The sequence below is a fragment of the Podarcis muralis genome, chromosome W (genome assembly GCF_964188315.1).
Source record: "Podarcis muralis chromosome W, rPodMur119.hap1.1, whole genome shotgun sequence".
Taxonomy (NCBI): Eukaryota; Metazoa; Chordata; class Lepidosauria; order Squamata; family Lacertidae; genus Podarcis; species Podarcis muralis.
Window position 1 is genome coordinate 27,737,682 of NC_135674.1, and position 20,278 is coordinate 27,757,959.

General features: G+C 45.8%; 1 pseudogene; it reads left to right on the plus strand.

Annotated features, from left to right (window-relative positions):
- Positions 1-17,898, plus strand: part of LOC144326340 (mitochondrial import inner membrane translocase subunit Tim8 A-like) — a 46,090-nt pseudogene extending 28,192 nt beyond the window's left edge.
- Positions 17,899-20,278: the final 2,380 nt, after the last annotated feature.

A 20,278-nucleotide genomic window follows, 5' to 3' on the forward strand; every position in this document is an offset into this window, starting at 1 on the left:
CTTCTCCAGGATGAAGAGGAACCATTGATGAGCACCCTTTGGGTTCGGTCAGTCAGCCAGTTACAAATCCACTGAGTGGTAGCATAGTCAAGACCGCATTTTACCAGCTTCTTTACAAGAATATCATGGGGCACCTTGTCAAATGCCTTGCTGAAATCAAGGTAGACTACATCCACTGCGTTCCCTTCATCTACCAGGCTTGTAATTCTGTCAAAAAACGAGATCAGGTTAGTCTGACATGACTTATTTTTCAGAAATCCATGCTGACTATTGGTGATCACAGCATTCCTTTCTAGGTGCTCACAGACTGTTTGCTTAATGATCTGCTCCAGAATCTTCCCTGGTATTGATGTCAGACTGACTGGGCGGTAATTATTTGGGTCCTCTCTTTTCCCCTTTTTGAAAATAGGTACAACATTTGCCCTCCTCCAGTCTGCTGGGACTTCGCCTGTTCTCCAGGAATTCTCAGAGATGACTGCCAGTGGTTCTGAGATCACATCTGCCAGTTCTTTTAATACTCTTGGATGCAGTTCATCTGGCCCTGGAGACTTGAATACATCTAGACTAGCCAAGTATTCTTGTACTATCTCCTTAGTTATTCTGGGCTGTGTTTCCTCTGCTGAATCATTTGCTCCAAATTCTTCAGGTCGGGCATTGTTTTCTTTATCGGAGAAGACTGAGGCAAAGAAGGCATTGAGGAGTTCAGCCCTTTCTGTGTCCCCTGTTTGCATTTCACCATCTTCTCCTCTGAGTGACCCCACGGTTTCTTTGTTCTTCCTTTTGCTACGAACATACCCATAAAAGCCTTTTTTGTTGCTTTTAACCTCTCTAGCAAGCCTGAGTTCATTTTGTGCTTTAGCTTTTCTGACTTTGTGTCTACACGTGCTGGCTATTTGTTTGAATTCCTCTTTGGTGGTTTCCCCCCTTTTCCATTTTTTGTACACATCCTTTTTTAATCTTAACTCAGTTAAAAGTTCTTTAGATAGCCACCCTGGCTTCTTTAGGCACCTTCCATGTTTCCGTCTCATTGGTATTGCCTGAAGTTGTGCTTTTACTATCTCCCTCTTAACAAACTCCCAGCCATCTTGAACTCCCTTTCCTTTTAGTATTACTGTCCATGGGATCTCACCCAGCACTTCCCTAAGCTTTATGAAGTCGGCTTTCTTAAAGTCGAGAAATTGAGTCCTAGTATGCTTGGCTGCTCCTTTCCGCTGTATAGTAAACTTCAGAAGAGCATGATCACTCGCGCCTAATGATCCTTCCACTTCTACCCCACTAACCAGGTCATCAACATTGGTTAGGACCAGATCTAAAATGGCTGTTCCTCTTGTTGCTTCTCCCACTTTCTGGACAATGAAGTTGTCTGCAAGGGCAGTGAGGAATCTGTTTGACCTTATGCTCTTGGCTGAGTTTGACATCCAACAAATATCCGGGTAATTGAAGTCCCCCATTACTACTATCTCCCTTCCTTTTGCATGCTTGGCCATCTGTTCCAGGAAGGCATCATCTATGTCCTCCGTTTGGCTTGGGGATCTATAGTAAACTCCCACAATGAGGTCACTGTTATTCTTCTCTCCCTTAATTTTGACCCAAATGCTCTCACTTTGGCTTTGAGGTTCTAAATCTTGGATCTCTTCACAGGTATACACATCCCTGACATATAACGCCACTCCTCCTCCTTTCTTGTCTGGTCTGTTTCTTTGAAATAGATTGTATCCCTCCATTATTACATTCCAATCGTGGGATTTATCCCACCAGGTTTCAGTGATTCCTATTATGTCATATTTAGTTTGCTGTACCAGGAGCTCAAGCTCATCTTGTTTATTTCCCATGCTTTGCGCATTAGTGTACAGACATTGAAGTCCATTAATCATTCCCCCGTGTCTCTTATTTAAGGATTTTCTCCTCCCACCACTAGGTCTGCATGCTCTTTGCTCCATTCGGTCTATGACATTTGGATGATCATCTTCATCAATTGATAGACTCCTACCTTCAGGAGCACTGTCTCCCTCCCCCACATTAGTCAGTTTAAAGCCCTCCTGATGAGGTTTCTGAGATTTTTTGCAAAAACATTCCTCCCAACCGTTGTGAGGTGCAGCCCATCGCTTGCCAGAAGTCCATCTTCAAGAAACTGCATTCCGTGATCTAAGAATCCAAACCGTTCCTGTTTGCACCATTTGCGAAGCCAGTTGTTCACTTCCACTATTTTTCCCTCTCTCCCTGGGCCACGTCGTTCAACTGGGAGGACAGATGAGATGACAATTTGTGCATTTAATTGCTTCAATTTCCTGCCCAGAGCCTCGTAATCTCTTTTGATCTTCTGGAGGCTATTGCTTGCAGTGTCATTGGTTCCCACATGAACCAAGAGGAAGGGGTATTTATCAGTGGGTTTTATGATTCCTTGCAGTCGTTCAGTTACATCTTGGATCTTAGCCCCGGGGAGACAGCACACTTCCCGAGACATCTTGTCAGGCCCACAGATCACTGCTTCTGTTCCCCTCAGTAGGGAATCCCCTATCACCACTACACGCCTCCTCTTAGGTCTGGTCGGGGTTCTTCTGTGAGCTGTCGGTTCCAAGGTCGCCTGGACATTCCCAGAGGACTGCCTTTGCTCCTCGTCTTCATATACCTGATCGACTGTAATGAGGGAGAGATCCTCAAATGGAGTCTGCTCTTCGTCTTCCATGCTAGGGGAAAGGACCTCAAAGCGATTGCGTATTTCTAAACAATCAGAGCGAACCCTGGGCCTCCTACTTCTTTGAGTCACGTTTCTCCATATATCTGGCTCCTGTGTTGGTGAACTAGCCACCTTCTCAGGGGAGTCCCCTGTCTCTTCCTTGGTGGAGACGGTGTGCTCTGTTGCTTCCAAGAAGAGTTCCAGCTCTCTAATTCTTTGGAGCGTAGCTACACGTTCCTCCAGTTGCTGGACTTTGTCTTTTAAGAGGGCAATCAACATGCAATTGCTGCAGGTAAAGCTGCCTGCAACCTTTGGCAAGATGGCAAACATTGCGCAGGAACCACAGGCGACTGCAGCTGTTCCCTCACCCTCCATCTTGAGAACGTGTCGTTGGGGGTGACTACAGTGGTCCTCTATCATAAAAAGTGTGGAGACAGGACAAATAAATCCCTCCCAAAAAACCTAGGTCTCCCCCAACAAATGTTTGAGACTAGCTCCCCTAAATCTAAAATATGGATCAAACTGCGCACGCCGCTAGGCGCGCGCCGCTGCCCTAAAGCTCTTGTGGTGGGATTCTGTACCCCCCTTCTTGTAGGGCCCATTTTGCTTCTGCCTCTGTGTAAATGGGTTTTATTTGCTCTACATCAACTGCTGTAGGAAAAAGAGAAGCGGTTATAGAGGCAGGTGGCGGTGGTAATAGAGCAGCCCGTTTTGCAGCTAAATCTGCAAATTGATTTCCCTTTGCTGTTTTTGTGGTTTACTTGCTGTGGCCTCGGCAATGTATGACCGCAACCTTTCTCGGAGCCCATAGAGCTTCCAAAAGAGCCTCTAATTCCGAGCCATGTTTCCGAGCTTTTCCCTTTGCTCCAACGAGCCCCCTTTCCCTCCACAAGGCTCCGTGGGCATGTAAGGTTAAAAAAGCAAACTTTGAGTCTGTGTAGATGTTTGCGCGACAGCCAGCTGCTAGCTGAAGAGCTCTGGTTAAAGCCACAAGTTCTGCTTTCTGCGCTGAGGATGAAATTGGCAGAGGCCGTGCTTCAATGACGTCAGTTTGAGTAACCACAGAATATCCAGCCCTCCTTTGCCCTTCCTTTATGAATCATAGAATCATAGAATCATAGAATCATAGAATCATAGAATCATAGAATCATAGAATCATAGAATCATAGAATCATAGAATCATAGAATCATAGAATCATAGAATCATAGAATTGGAATAGACCACAAGGGCCATCGAGTCCAACCCCCTGCCAAGCAGGAAACACCATCAGAGCACTCCTGACATATGGTTGTCAAGCCTCTGCTTAAAGACCTCCAAAGAAGGAGACTCCACCGCACTCCTTGGCAGCAAATTCCACTGTCGAACAGCTCTTATTGTCAGGAAGTTCTTCCTAATGTTTAGGTGGAATCTTCTTTCTTGTAGTTTGGACCCATTGCTCCGTGTCCGCTTCTCTGGAGCAGCAGAAAACAACCTTTCTCCCTCCTCTATGTGACATCCTTTTATATATTTGAACATGGCTATCATATCACCCCTTAACCTCCTCTTCTCCAGGCTAAACATGCCCAGCTCCCTTAGCCGTTCCTCATAAGGCATCGTTTCCAGGCCTTTGACCATTTTGGTTGCCCTCCTCTGGACACGTTCCAGTTTGTCAGTGTCCTTCTTGAACTGTGGTGCCCAGAACTGGACACAGTACTCCAGGTGAGGTCTGACCAGAGCAGAATACAGTGGCACGAAAATCAAGAAAAATTGCGACCAAAACTCTCCCCCAACAAGCGCAGTGAGGTCAAAACACACACACACACGCAGAGAGAGAACTGGCCCTAAAGTCGCAGGGCGCTGGAAGTCGCAGGGGCGCTGGGGGAGTGAACGGGAAGCAAGAGAAGGAGAAGGAGCCCTCACACACACAGAGACACACAGAGTGTCAATTCTAAAGTCGCAGGGGCGCAGGGAGAGCGCAGGGGTGCAGGGAGAGTGAACAGAAGCAAGACAAGGAGAAGGAGCCCTCTCACACACACAGACACACAGAGTGTCAATTCTAAAGTCGGAGGGAGAGTGAATGGGAAGCAAGAGAAGGAGAAGGAGCCCTCACACACACAGAGACACACAGAGTGTCAATTCTAAAGTCGGAGGGAGAGTGAATGGGAAGCAAGAGAAGGAGAAGGAGCCCTCACACACACAGAGACACACAGAGTGTCAATTCTAAAGTCACAGGGGCGCAGGGAGAGCGCAGGGGCGCAGGGAGAGTGAACAGAAGCAGGAGAAGGAGCCCTCACAGACACACAGAGTGTCAATTCTAAAGTCGGAGGAGAGCGCAGGGGCGCTGGGAGAGTGAACGGGAAGCAGGAGGAGGAGAACATTAGCTCAAGCACACACAGACACAGCCCCTACAGTGGCTAATCCAAAATCGGACAGCAAAAAACTGCAGGCAGGGACAGAGAGCACGGGGTTGTTTTAAAGCAGCCAACCCCGCTCTGCTTCTCTCCCTCCTCCCGGCTAGGCTGGCTGAAAAGCTTTGATACTACTTAGCAGCTCAGTGGGGAGGAGAGAGGGACATAGAGGACGGGGTTGTTTTAAAGCAGCCAACTCCCGCTCTGCTTCTCTCCCTCCTCCCCGGCTCTGCTAGCTGACAGGAGCCGCTTACACCCGCTTTGCTGTTTCAAAGCAAGCCACGGACTGCTCACAACTGCAGCAGATTCCCCCGCCATCTGTAGGCATTCGCTCCATAACACGCACAGACATTTCCCCTTACTTTCTAGGAGGAAAAATCTGCGTGTTATGGAGCGAAATTTTCGGTATTTTTCAGAAATCCATGCTGACTATTGGTGATCACAGCATTCCTTTCTAGGTGCTCACAGACTGTTTGCTTAATGATCTGCTCCAGAATCTTCCCTGGTATTGATGTCAGACTGACTGGGCGATAATTATTTGGGTCCTCTCTTTTCCCCTTTTTGAAAATAGGGACAACATTTGCCCTCCTCCAGTCTGCCAGGACTTCTCCTGTTCTCCAGGAATTCTCAAAGCTGACTGCCAGTGGTTCTGAGATCACATCTGCCAGTTCTTTTAATACTCTTGGATGCAGTTCATCTGGCCCTGAAGACTTGAATACATCTAAACTAGCCAAGTATTCTTGTACTATCTCCTTAGTTATTCTGGGCTGTGTTTCCTCTGCTGAATCATTTGCTCCAAATTCTTCAGGTCGGGCATTGTTTTCTTTATCGGAGAAGACTGAGGCAAAGAAGGCATTGAGGAGTTCAGCCCTTTCTGTGTCCCCTGTTTGCATTTCACCATCTTCTCCTCTGAGTGACCCCACTGTTTCTTTGTTCTTCCTTTTGCTATGGACATACCCATAAAAGCCTTTTTTGTTGCTTTTAACCTCTCTAGCAAGCCTGAGTTCATTTTGTGCTTTAGCTTTTCTGACTTTGTGTCTACATGTGCTGGCTCTTTGTTTGAATTCCTCTTTGGTGGTTTCCCCCCTTTTCCATTTTTTGTACACATCTTTTTTTAATCTTAACACAGTTAAAAGTTCTTTAGATAGCCACCCTGGCTTCTTTAGACACCTTCCATGATTCCGTCTCATTGGTATTGCCTGAAGTTGTGCTTTTACTCTCTCCCTCTTAACAAACTCCCAGCAATCATGAACTCCCTTTCCTTTTAGTATTACTGTCCATGGGATCTCACCCAGCACTTCCCTAAGTTTTATGAAGTCGGCTTTCTTAAAGTAAAGAAATTGAGTCCGTGTATGCTTGGCTGCTCCTTTCCGCTGTATAGTAAACTTCAGAAGAGCATGATCACTCGCGCCTAATGATCCTTCCACTTCTACCCCACTAACCAGGTCATCAACATTGGTTAGGACCAGATCTAAAATGGCTGTTCCTCTTGTTGCTTCTCCCACTTTCTGGACAATGAAGTTGTCTGCAAGGCCAGTGAGGAATCTGTTTGACCTTATGCTCTTGGCTGAGTTTGATATCCAACAAATATCCGGGTAATTGAAGTCCCCCATTACTACAATCTCCCTTCCTTTTGCATGCTTGGCCATCTGTTCCAGGAAGGCATCATCTATGTCCTCCGTTTGGCTTGGGGATCTATACCCACAATGAGGTCTCTGTTATTCTTCTCTCCCATCTGGGTCTTTTAAAGGCTCATCCTGCAAATCTGGACGGCTAGAGTAAATTGCGTCCATTACTTGAATGCAATCATGAGGCTCATGGTCCACTGACTCGGGAAGGGGTAGCAAAGAAGCGGGGTTCAGGGTGTTTACAACTTGCAAATGTACTTGTGGGTTACCACATAAAAGCCCTTGGTATTTTGCCATGCGCTCCTTGGAAAGCCATTAACTTCCTTTGTATTCCATTAATGTTAAAACAGCATGAGGCACATTCACATAAATTTCCTGTCCAAAGGTGAATTTAAATGCCTTTTTGACCAACAAGGCTGTTGCAGCTACTGATCTCATACAAGGTGGCCATCCTTTTGCCACTGCGTCCAGCTGTTCTGACAAATAAGCTGCAGGTCTCTTTCAACTTCCCAATACCCGAGTCAAGACCCCTGCTGCCACTCCACTTCTTTCATGAACAAAGAGATAGAAGGCTTTATCCGGATTGGGCAAGGCTAAGGCTGGTGCCTGCATCAGTTTAGATTTTAACGTATTGAAAGCTTTCCTTTGCTCTGTATGCCACTCAAAATGAGCATTCTCTCTGCCCTTTGTGCTTTCATAAAGAGGCTTTGCTAGGGTGCTAAAATCTGGGATCCAAATACGGCAAAAGCTTGCTGCCCCCCAAAAACCTCGCAATTGCCGGCGGCTTGTGGGTTCCTTAATGATACATATGGCTTCCTTTCTTTCAGATCCCAACGCCCTCTGCTGGTGAGAAATGTGAAAACCCAAATATTTCACTGTCTCTTGGCAAATTTGAGCCTTTTTCCGAGACACCTTGTATCCTGCCTCCCAAAGGAGATAAAGCAAATCCTCTGTGGCCTTTTTACAAGTCTCATAGCTATCACATCCAAGTAATAAATCATCCAGGAATTGAAGAAGAATCGTTTTCCCAGGTACTGATGGGAATTTAGACAAATCCTGGGCTAGGGCTGTTCCAAAAAGTGTTGGCGAATTCTTAAATCCCTGAGGCAATCTGGTCCATGTTAACTGGGTTTTTGTCCCCTTGTAAGGATCCTCCCATTGAAATGCAAAAATTGCCTGGCTCTGAGATGCAACGCGGCAACAGAAAAATGCATCTTTTAAGTCCAACACTGTAAACACTGTTGCCTCTGATGGAATTAATCCTAGGAGATTATAAGGATTGGGCAAACAGGGATGCAGAGGCTGAATTAAATTATTTATCCTTTTCAGATCTTGGACTGGGCAAAACTGATCAGAATTAGGCTTACGCACTGGAAAAAGTGGAGAATTCCAGCTGGACTGGCACTTTACCAAAAGTCCATATTGCAAAAACTTGTCTATGTGCATCTGCATTCCCTCTGCTGCTTGTTTTGAGGTAGGGTACTGCCGAGTTGCTATTGGCTTTAGGGTTATTATGAATGGTGCTATGTTCTTTGCCATGCCTGGTGGGTTGTCCTCTGCCCATACTCCAGGTGGGGCTCTCAGATTTTTATGAGGCAAGGAAAGAAGGGCTACCCTTATGCTATTCATATAATCAGTTATCAGTAATCAATATATTCATATATGCTCACACATAATCAGGGCTTACAGTATTTTTAGGAATCTGTGATATTTCCCTTTGGGGGTCCTTATTTGATAAAGCCATCATCATTTTCCAGGCCTGTTCTCTAGGGACCTCTACTGTAACAATCCCTGTAGCAGCCTGGGGTAATTTCATTTCTGCCCCTTTTGGTGGGAAGGTAATTTGGGCTTGAATTTTTGACAGAAAGTCACATCCCAGCAAGGGAATGGGGCATTCAGGCACATACAGAAATTGATGTGTAAGGGTTTTCCCTCCAATCTGGCATTCTTGAGGTTGTAAAAACGGTTTAAGGACCCTATTGCCAGTGGCCCCCACAATTGTTACTGCTTGGTTGCTTTTTGCTTTTAATGGCTTCGTCAGCACCAAAAATTGGGCTCCTGTGTCTATCATGAAATTTACTAAGCGGCTCCCCAGTTTGACCGAGACCATGGGCTCTTGGGAGCCTAAAGAAAGAGTTGAGCCCGGTCTGTCCTATGCATTCTCATTCTCATATTCTTCCAATTGCGCTAATCCAACAAAATCTCTGCTACTTCCTCTGTTCCTCACATATCTTCCTGCTTGCATCCTTCCACGCTGCGATCCCCATCCACGTCCACGTCCCCTCTGTTCCCTGAATCCATCTTCTCCCTCTGTTTCCCCTGCGTCAGGGCACTCCTGTTTCCAATGACCTTCCTTCCTGCAAATTGCACACTGATTTCTTCCTAATGGCAGTCCCCTTCCTCTTCCACGTGCCCTATTTGAACCTCTCCCTTGGGCACCTGCATCAAATGCTGAGCCTTGGCTGATGGCTGCAGCCAAAAACACTGCCTTTTGCTTCAATTCCCGAACTCTGTCCTTCTTAACCTCATTTTCCCTGTTTAAGAAAACCTTTTGGGCGATTGCTAGGAGCTGTTCCATTTGCAATGTTTTAAAGGCGTCTAATTTTTGTAATTTTTTTCTTATGTCCTTAGCGCTCTGAGCCACAAATGCCGCATTTACCATTTGCTTACTTGCTGGGGCTTCTGGGTCAAAAGGGGTATAAATCCTATATGCCTCCATTAAGCGTTCCAAAAAGTTGGAGGGAGATTCATCACTATGTTGAACAACTTCAGAGACCTTAGAGATATTTGTAGGCTTCCTGGCAGCACCCTTTATAGCTTTTAAAGCTTCCTGCCGATAATTGTCCAAAGCGTCCTTGTCCCTATCAGGATCCCAACCTGGATCTGAAAGTGGATATCTGGCACGAACCCAAGCATCCGGGTTATTTTCTTCTCCTTTCCTCAGAGGTAAAAAGGGTCATTAAAAGTTGTCTACAATCCTGCCATGTAGGCAGATGGGTTACCATAATGGAAGAAACCAAATCTAGCATGGCCTGGGGTTTCTCAGAAAAGGGTACCGTATGTGTTTTCCAATTCAATAAGTCTGTTGTTGTAAAAGGAACGTATTGAAGAGTAACAGTTCTTGCAGGCCAGGGTCCAGTTGGTTTGGTCTGCCCTGCCCATCCACAGGACGTGGGTCTTGGGGCCCTAGGATTGCCCTCAGGGGAAGCATTGGGGCAGGAGCCCCCTTGTTATTTCGTAAGTAGTAACCTCCCTTAGGAAAACCAGGCGAGGCCGGGCTTTGAGATGTGCTAGGCAAATCAGTTTCTCTCATTTTTAGGACCAATTTCTGCCCAGAATCTGTAATAGCATCCATCAATTTCCATAAATTAGAACTTCCATGGCTTTCTGGGGTTTTCAATGAATTAATTTGTTCTCCCCATGCTCCAGACATTTGAAATGTGCTGGTTCCTCCTTCCCCTCCCTCTGTCTGTGTCTGCCAGGCTGACATGTCCTGGTTGAACTTTTCTTCGGGAGGGGAGGGTTGCATGCTTTGATCAAAAGCCGCAGTTTGTTTTGGCTGGGAAGGCAAATCTGGAAGGCTAGGCACATCCAGCAATGCTTGAGAAGGTGGGGCAGCCAGTAAGGTACTATTTGTGGCTTGCAGAGAGTTATTTATAGCTGGCTGAGATCGGCTGGGCATAGGGATCTGTTGGGATTGTCCTGCCGGTATATTTTGAGCTGCCGGTACTGGTCCAGGAGGCGGCAGTATCGCTGGATTTCTGTTGGTATAGTTATATGGAGGGGGGGAAGTCCCTCTTCCTCCAGAGGAGCAACATAAATTTTCCTGTCAGTTGCAGAAGAATTTGTGGTTTTCCTGGCCCCCTGCCTTACAGCGAAAATCTCACAGCTGTTACCACTTCCTCTATGCATTCTGAGCCAGTCTGGATTTTTTAAACATATTGTAATCCATTTATTGATATAAAAATACTGCTCCTTATATAGATCCGGTTCTCGCATTATTGAATCCAAAACTGCCCGACATAATTCTATATTAAAACTTCCTCCAGGTGGCCATTTTTTAACCTGGCGGGGCCAGTCTAGTTGGCAATATTTCTTTAAAATCTCCTTACTAGGTCTGACCTCTCCTGCTTCTTCCGGGAAGGCTTTTTAAAAATTCTCTATCATACATTCTAGTGGTGTACAGGCTTGAACTTTTTTTGAACATTTTTCCCCCATTGTCTTTTGCAAAAAGCTTTCCCTTTTCACAAGGCAAAACGCTTTTCAGACAGGCAGCTTTCAAAAATAGAAACAAGGAAAAAACCACAGCACACTTCCTCCTCGCTTTTACTGAAGCCCTTCTTAGCTTACTCACAGTCTGCCTTTCTCAAAACACTCTTCCTTTTCAACACAGTCCTTGCTCATTCAAACCACATGGTCCCGGGATGCTCTTTCATTCAACCACACACACACACAGCCCTTTCGCCCCCCTTTGCCTGCGGCGAAAACAACTTGGCAGAGAATCACTCACAGCGCTTTTTAAAAATATCACACACACCCCCACAGCTGTTTTTTCTCCCAAACCTCTTACTGCAAAAACCTTATTCCTCCTCCCTTGGCTTGCCCAGCTTCTCTCCCCTTTTCCCTTTTTAACGGGAGAATACTGATGGACAGCTCAGAGTGGTGATCAATCACTCGTTATTATCTCAACTCACCGTGAGTTCCTTTCCTGGCGCGCTTTTCCTGTTGGCTCACATTCAAATTCTCCCTCGGTCGCGTTGCCTTTTGCCTGACGGGAGTCCACGCCGACGGCGGTTGCCTCTCTCCGTCAGAAATGATGTCCGATTGGCGCCGGGAGGTGAAACAAGATCCATGACGTCTCCCCCCGCCTGGCTTGAGCAAGGCTCTTTTTGGGTAAAAAAGATACCCTACTGGCCTGTATGATCCGAGTCACGGCACCAAATGTAGCACGTGAAGGTATAGCAGGTACCCACTTAGCGTTAATAAGGATCAGGCAAACGCAGCAATGGAGAAAAAGAAGGTCAAGTTTATTGCCAAGCAATAAGGACCCAGTTGAAATCTCTTCCAAAAAACTGGGACCCCGATTGACAGAAATCCAGAGGTCTTTATACCCGAGCAGATCACAGCAAATCACAGATCATGAGACAACCATGAGGTAGTCACAAATCGCCAGCAAAATTAAACCAATTAGCGAGCTTCTTGCCATGCTTCCATCTCCTGGTCAAGCACAGAGTTCTACTTCTGCTTTCCGTTGCCTGCAGTGACGCTCTGTCTAACCTCTCCCCTAGTTATGACAGGACAGGGAGTTTTGGAGTTTTTGTGGTTTGCTCTTCCTATTCTGTGGATTAATTTAACCTGTATTTGAGGGGATTTTGTACCAGTATCTCTGATTCACGTCTTCCCCTTGTTCAGGGTACACGGATGTTTCTAGGAGAAAGGTCGGCTTCTAATTTGCTGTTCCAAGCAGTTTGCAGTTAGCTAAGGCACAGCTTCCTTTGATTCAAAATGGATTATAAAAATACTGTAAGCCCTGATTATGTGTGAGCATATATGAATATATTGATTACTGATAACTGATTATATGAATAGCATAAGGGTAGCCCTTCTTTCCTTGCCTCATAGCAACTGTGTGTGACCCTCTTTCAATGACTGTGTCAACAGAGCTCTCTGAGCTTTCTGTGTCACTTTCAGTACCACTATAATCTGCAAAACCAGAATCATCATAATCATCATCTGAATTGTCCTCAGTGGGAAATGTGTGAAAAACTACTCTTTCCTGTCCAGGAGCACTCTCTAGAAATTTTGTGAGAACCACCTGACCAGATTCAGACAAAATTACTCTGTAGAGACCTTTTTCATAACCCACAAAAATGCCTTTGGCATTTCTCACCCCATCTGGAGTTTGTGTCTTTACGTGAGATCCAAAAACCTTAAAATGTGCTACAGAAGGTTTTCTGTGGAATAACCTTTCAAAAGGAGATCATTCCATACCTTTTGAAACCTTTCTCAACCAAGTGTAACAATAACAAGATAAAGATTCAGCCCAAAACTCATGTGGCAAATGTGAACTCAGCAATTGTGCCTTCATGCCATTCTGCAATTCCTTGTTCACTTTTACACAAATACTTTTGTTCCATGCAGCTTGAGAAACAGCAACTTTGTGCTTTATCCCTTGTTTCTCCAGGAAATCCTGAAATTGTGAAAAGACAATCAATGTTAGCATTATGAACATCCTTAATCTTGTCACAAAACTCTTTAAACCTTGTTAAGGCTTCTTTGGGACTCTGCAAAATGTATATCCATACATAATGAGAGAAATTATCAACACATATAAGATAGTATTTAGCATTGCCTCTAGATGGTGCTAGAGGACCAATCACATCAGCATACACTCGCTGAAAGACACTGGTAATCTTCTTTGTCTTCTTATCCTCGACGTTTTTCAACACACCTGCAAGATAAATCATGTTAGAATCATTTGCATTACAATTATTGTAATCAGATTCTACAAATGCCAACAGATACAGTCCATCTTTCTCTCTGGCAGAAAGATACAGCTGTCCATCTTTGAAGATTTTGCAGCTTTCCTTATCATAGGACAACACCAGTCCTTTTTTTGTGATCTGCGAAACACTCAGCAGATTAAACTTTAAATCAGGAACAAAATACACATTGTTAATTGTTAAGTTCAGGCTTTTCAGGTAAACAGTTCCGAACCCTGTCGCTATTGGGATATTTCCGTTCCACCTTAAAAGGGAGCAGGCTTTTGTGAGTCACAGAGTCTGCGCATTTCCTGTTCACAGGATGTTTATGTTTTCTGTTGCTTTCGTTTTCTCTCTTGGTGCCTGAACGCTGAAGCAGGCGGTCATGTTTTTTTCTTTGTTCTGACCAACGCTGAATAAACTTGTAAATATGCTCTCCTGCGTGCATCTTTCGCTGTGCATTATCTGCTGATAAGAGTGTGCACCAGCCCTGGAATGTGGCAAGCGTTCTGGAGCGCGTGTCGCTAATTGCTGATACTGCGTGTCTACGGGAGATCGATGGACCTCCGAATGGAGACGTGGGGCCATGATGGACTTTGTCTCCCTGGCAGTATCCCAACAGTCGCTCTGATCTCCTGGCCTGAAGCGTTGCTCCTTAAATGTAGAAAACAGTTCCCGGCGTGATGCCATGTGCTGCGTGCAGCCTGTGTCCAAAACAAACGCGTTTTCCACGGAAAATGTGGCCTTTGTCGACAGCAAAGCTTTAGCTGGTTTCACCTGGGTCTTAGTACGACCTTTTCTTGAAGCCTCAGGCTTTCCAGAGCTCCCTCTAGCTCCTTTCTGTTGACGTGGCTTCTTACAGTCCCTCTGAACATGCCCAGGCTTGCCATAATTGTAACAACAAACAGTGTTCAGAGTTTCAGTTTGCTCTTTCCTTGCAATAGCAGTGGGGGCGCTATAACTCCGAGCATCACTCCCCCTGTCAGCAACATCCATTGCAGCAAAAACAGGAACAGCAACAGTTCCTTCACTCCCCCTTCGGGGCTCGAAGCTCCTCCCAGCTTTAGATAAGCTCTCAAGAATCTGGCCAACGCCATCTTGGCTCTCCCCTTCTGGGGTAGTCGACTTTCGGCTCTTGCTTCTCACTCCAGCTTCACAAGCTTTTCAGAGCTTCTGAGAGAACAAAGCCATCTTAATCTCTCTTTTTTTAAAATAATTTTTATTAACAGGCCAATCACATCACATTATCCAAATCACATTAGTTCCAAATTATACAGCCAAATTTTAAATTTTGTTGGGGGTACCCATACATCAAGCTCCGCACGAGTCCAAAACTCCGAACGAGTCCAAACATCACTTATATTACTGCTTTAATTAGACAGTTCTATCCAGTTCAATCCAGATAGTCCTTTATTACTTTCTTTCTCTTCTTGTTGTTATCGTATATTCCTTTCTTTACGATCTCTGATAATTTTCACAAGCAGATTGAAAACAGGCATCCTCTGTGTGGGTTTTGTACTCTCCAAAGATCATATCGCTCAGGGACAGCCTCTGTTCAACGCTTCCATAAAAAAAAATAATCTTCGGTCTGTCCTTTACTTTTCTCAGGCTTGCCAAATAAATCAAACGAATCAGGAGGCTCTGTCAGGTCAAGATTGCGTTCCAACATTCCTTCTCTTTCGAATGGTCCTGATTCTCCTCCCCCTGTCCTTCTTTCTCCGGCAAGCCTGTCTTGGCGAGACGCCATTTTTTAACTGCGTCATAACAATTTCCCTCTTTCTCACTCTTCACCAATCCTCTCTCCTGTTATAATCCATCCCACACAGTTCTTGAATTCCTGCTTGTGATTAGTAAAAACGCAACGATCTTATTTCTATCTGGGGTGAAGGGTTATTAATATCACATCGTGCAAAGAAAAAAAAGTTTTTTCCTCCACCCCCCCTTCATTCCAAACATACAGTCTCCTAGTGGTGATTCATCAGAAGATTTACTTATCCATCTGTCACTCCCGATCACAGAGATCCATTAATCAGCAGTCTTATCTCTCGAACGTTACTCGATGTATGTGCTTCAGCTTCATTCCAATCGTATGTTTCCAATTATAATTCCGAGCTGAAGCTAACCAGCACGCGCTAATTGGAATTGGCGTCAGGAAGATCTGACTTCACCAAGGGCTCGTGCCAAGTGTTCGGCACCCCCATCTCTCGGATCAGGGGGTGCATTGTGAACACCGCTGGCAAGGCAGCCCCCCCCGTCTCCTGGGGGGGGGGTAGGAAGACTGCATACTTCCCATAGCAGCCCCTTAATTACCTCGTATGGGTCAGAGAGATGTAATTGTCGACCATCTTCCAACGCGCCACCTGGTGGCCCCCCAAAGCCATCTCAATCTCAAGCTTCAGCTTTTAGCAGTGAGCTGAAAACTCCAAAGGTTTATTGGGCTGTTTACAAGCTGCGTGCACCTGGCAGTCAGCCCAGCTTGGAAAGTCCCTTTTCTAAGAGTCTGTAAACAACAAGCCTTCGCTGTTATTCCAACAGCTCTTTGCTGCTTGGAAAGTCCCTTCTTTCCCAGTCTGTGAGAAATCCCAACAGAAATTGCAGCCTTTCAGCTTAGCTTTCGCTTCGGCTTGCTTTTGTCTCACTCTTCGGAAGCTTTCTAGCTCACAAATAAGCTCAAAAAGTACTCACGTCTTGTCGCTAGGCAACGGAACTTGGCAGGCGACGGCAGACCTTATCAGTTTTCCCTGGAATGCGAAGTATGTGGCTCTCTCCGTGCTGTTTCAATCCAAAAAACAGCTACTGTGAACCAGAGAAGAATCAATCTGCGTTCACTTTTTAGCCATAAATCTTCATACCTTATCAGCCATACGTCTCCACCGGTGCTCAGCCGTCCTTTGTAGCTTCCATCCGCTCGCTACCATTCCCTTTTCAGAGGATGTTTTTACGGTCCATCGACCTCCGATCTGCTAGCAGATGTCGGAAAACAAGCCTTCTTTGGGAGAAGCTGGCAACTCTCCCAGACTCCCGGCTTGGTCTCCGGTGACCTCCCTGGCTGCAATCCCCGCAGGATCCAGGCTAGGTCTCGATAGGCGATACTTCCCAGCGTGGGAAGTACACACCCACTCCCTCCTGCTTCCCTAGCAGGGAAAGGAGATAGACAGAAACATCTATTTACATGCTTTTATTTTGACTTTTCAGCACTACAGAAAACATGTCCGTTTACTTCAAACTCCTTCCAGCAAGTGGCAAAGACTTCCTGTACAAACGCAAGAGGAAGGTCTCAAATTACACTCTGAGCAAATTCCGGTGCATCGCCCTGTGAACTGACTGTAACATTCTTTCCCACAGTCAGTCCCATCATTCCCATCATGTGATGTTTTCAAGCTACCAGTTTGCAGCTGCGTTGCTTCTATATCGTAACAACTGGTGGCCCCTGGTTTAGGTGGCTTTAAAAGATAATTGGATGAAGTCCTGGAGGAGGAGAGGTCTATTGATTGGCTAAATAAAACCTCTAGATTCTGAGGCTTTTCAATTCTGTGTTGCTGGAAACAACCAGTGGCTGTTCATGTGGCTACTGGGAATTCAGTTCCTGGAAAGAAGCCACTGTGAGAAACTTGATGGTGGACTTGATGGACCGTGGATCTGATCCAGCCATGGCTCTCTTTATGTTTGTATTGGTGGCCTGTGGTGAGTGGGTGCAAATTCACTGCTGCTTACACTCACCAACATAGCAGAGGTCCAACATCTTTAATAGCTGTAATGTAGGAAGTGTAGTAAGTGGTGTTGGCATGGGGATATACTGGTGAGGACATATACACCTATTGAAATTGCTGGTACTGCTGCTGATAATGCATACAAGCAAAGAATGACAGATGGTGATGGATGACTGGAATAATAGTCCCAACAACACTGGGCATGGGGAGGGCATAGATTCCTCAGTCCTGTTTTACCTAGGCATGCAAAGCGATTGAATATGAACCCTTCTTCATGAAAGAGTGTGCTGTACAACTAAGATATAGCTCCCAGGTGGAGACAGGCCATGAATCAGGAAACTGCAGGGGATATTGCAGTTTATTTTTTGATGTTAGCCTTCTCATAGTTGAAACAGCTGTGGTGGTGGCACAGTGGAAGGCAGTGAGGATGGAGAGGCCACCTGGGTGTTTTGTGTTCTGAGCCAGCTGTTCTGTTTAGAGTTACAGGACAGGAATTCCAGGCATGTCCCTCTTGTATATTGCAAAAAGGGTGTGTGTGTGTGTGTGTGTGTGTGTGTGTGTTTTGGGACTGGTTCTGTGGTTCAAAATTCTGAACTGCTGGTGTCTCTTGAATGCTCCTAAACCCTATATACTAGGAAGAGAAGGGGTATAACTCAGTTGTATAACTTGTGTGTGCAAAAGGCACTAACTTCAATTCCTGGCATCTCCAGGTAGGGCTGGGAATGTTCCTCGTTGGAAATCACTGTCAGTCAGAGCAGATAGTACCAAGCTACATGGACCAGTAGTCAGAGTCAGTATAAGGCAGCTTCCTGTCTTCCTAAACAATGCTTACTCTTCCATATCTTGAATAGGAGAAATGCATGGACAAGCCCGGCCCCAAATTGGACAGCCGCGCGGACACATGCTTTGTGAACTGTGTGGAGCACTTCATTGACACCAGCCAGTTCATTCTCAACTGACTGGAGCATACACACAAATCCAAGTCACCCTTCTCCGAAAACCTCTCTGACTGATTTGGGTGCTGCAGTGCCTCAGTTTCCTTCCTTAATGAGAAACCAACCTACTGAACGAGAGAAGAGGAGGAGGTGGAGAACAAGGAGAACAAGCAGAAGAAAGGATCAAAAGTTGTGAAGGACGTTGGCCTCCACATTCAGGACAGACTTCTGGGTTTTCTGGCCAACGTGAGCAGTTCTGGTTTAAAATTCCCATCTTGTGAACATTTAGCAGTCAGACAAGTGAAGCCTTGCTGATTCGCGTGGGCTTGTGCTGCCCAGGTTTTTAAAATTTTGCTGTTGGATAACAAGAGCTTCATAGCAGAACTGTAGCATCAAACAACTTGCTTTCCCAGTGGTGTGACCAGGGAAGCACACCTATCAATATTCAATCATTTCCTCCATTTTGAAATGAAGGGAGCTGGGAAGTTTCAGACATGAATGTTGTTCCTGGGAAAAGCAAAGGTGACTTTTTAAAATGGTATTGTGTTTTAGCACGACTGATATAAATTGCTCACCTGCAGCTTGAACATGTGGCTGAGCTGACCCTTTTGTAAATCGCAACTAGTGTTGCAGTTGAACAGAGGGAGGCTGACTTTGCTTGCTGTCATGTGCCATTTAAGGTGCATATTCAAGCCCTCCTTTACATAGCTAGGAAGAAGTAACCCCAGAGGACATGGGAACTGAATACCATTCATCTGGTCATGTAAATGTTTCACTTACCAAGTACAAAAGTCAGTTTTAACTTTCTCCATTAATTCCTTTCCTGCTGATCAGTGGAATAAACATCAAATAGATTCATTTTAAACTGCCTGTTGAGTCGGTGGTGATTCCTTCTGCTTTGATTGCTAGGGATTTAGAAATAGGAATGCTGTTGCTAGCAGTTATGGTGTTCTGGAATATGAGAATGCTGTGCTGTTAAAAGATAGTTTGAAATTCTCTTCTCACTGTCTGTTAGAGAAGCAGTCTCTGAGTTAAGCATACTAAGAGATACATCAATTGCTGGTAAGTCTACACAAGTTATTAGTCCTCACCTCAAACAGTTTTTATAACTAGCTATCCACTGATGTATATTACAAATGTGTGTTTCCCCTCACAAAAAAACCCCATGTTTGGATAGCTTCTCTTCTGTCTGGTCTAAATAGATCTTTACTTGCCACAAGTGACCACTTCAATAGTTGCATAGATACTGGCTAAGCCATTAATCAATTAATGCATAGGAGAGTATTGACCACACTGACTGGCAGCAGGGTTTTCAACAGGGTGTCTCCCAGCCTTACCCGGAGATGATGGGGATTGAGCTTGAGGCCTTCAGTGGGCAGCACAGAGGCTGTTCCCATGAGCTACAGTTCTTTATGTTGCATATGTATGCTGGCCAGAGAGGAGGGACAGCCCACTTATTTTCTAAGTTGAGCAGAGAGAGTGTACTCCATGCCTCCTCACTCAGTTTAATGACTATAATGTGCCTTCCAGTAGCACCTTAAAGACCAACTAAGTTAGTTCTTGGTATGAGCTTTCGTGTGCATGCACACTTCTTCAGATACGCTCATACCAAGAACTAACTTAGTTGGTCTTTAAGGTGCTACTGGAAGGAATTTTTTTTTTGTTTTGACTATGGCAGACCAACACGGCTACCTATCTGTAACTATAATGTGCCTTGAATTCCTTGTTGCTTAAGGTTACCGGACTGCAGTTTAAATATGAGGCTGCTGTAAATGCACCAGGAAACAGGTGGCTTGTCTTTGAAAGATTGCTTAATATAGAAAGGCAAAGGCAGCTGCCAGGGAACTGCCATCGGAGCCAGAGGGAGAGGGAGGGCTCCAGAGGGATTCCGGAGAGCGTCCCGGGAGGGAGAGAAGCAGCACATCTTCTGGGGAAAGAAATCAGCGTAGCACCAGTGGAGAAGGGGGGCAGATGGGGGAATCGGCGAGGTGGCTCCAAGACTCCTCGCCGGGGACCAGCGGGGAGAGCATGGGTCCTCCGATGCCCACACCCTCCCTGCGCAGAAGGCTTCCGCGCAGGGAAAGTAGGCGGAGGGGACTTCCGGGTTAGCGCCATCGCCAAATGGCGGATTCCCTCTGAGCTCCGGAGGGAATCTGCTCGGCAGGGGTCGGGTCCTGCCGCGCCGGCGACGCGGGGACCCTCAAAAACCACGGGCGCGGAAGCCCGTGGACTTGGTGACTCGGCGGGCACCGTTTGCGCCCCCGACCCGCGAAGGAGCCTTTTTAAAGGCTACGGAACGGGGGACGGGGAGTGGCGCGGTGCTGTGAGTCCTCTGCTTCCCCTGCCGAGCGAAGCCGCATGCCATTTGACGGAGAGCGCTGACTTCTTCTTCTGAACATTTGGATTAAAAACAACAACCCGTGAGTAATACGGAAATTGGACTTAAAAAGGGAATTTT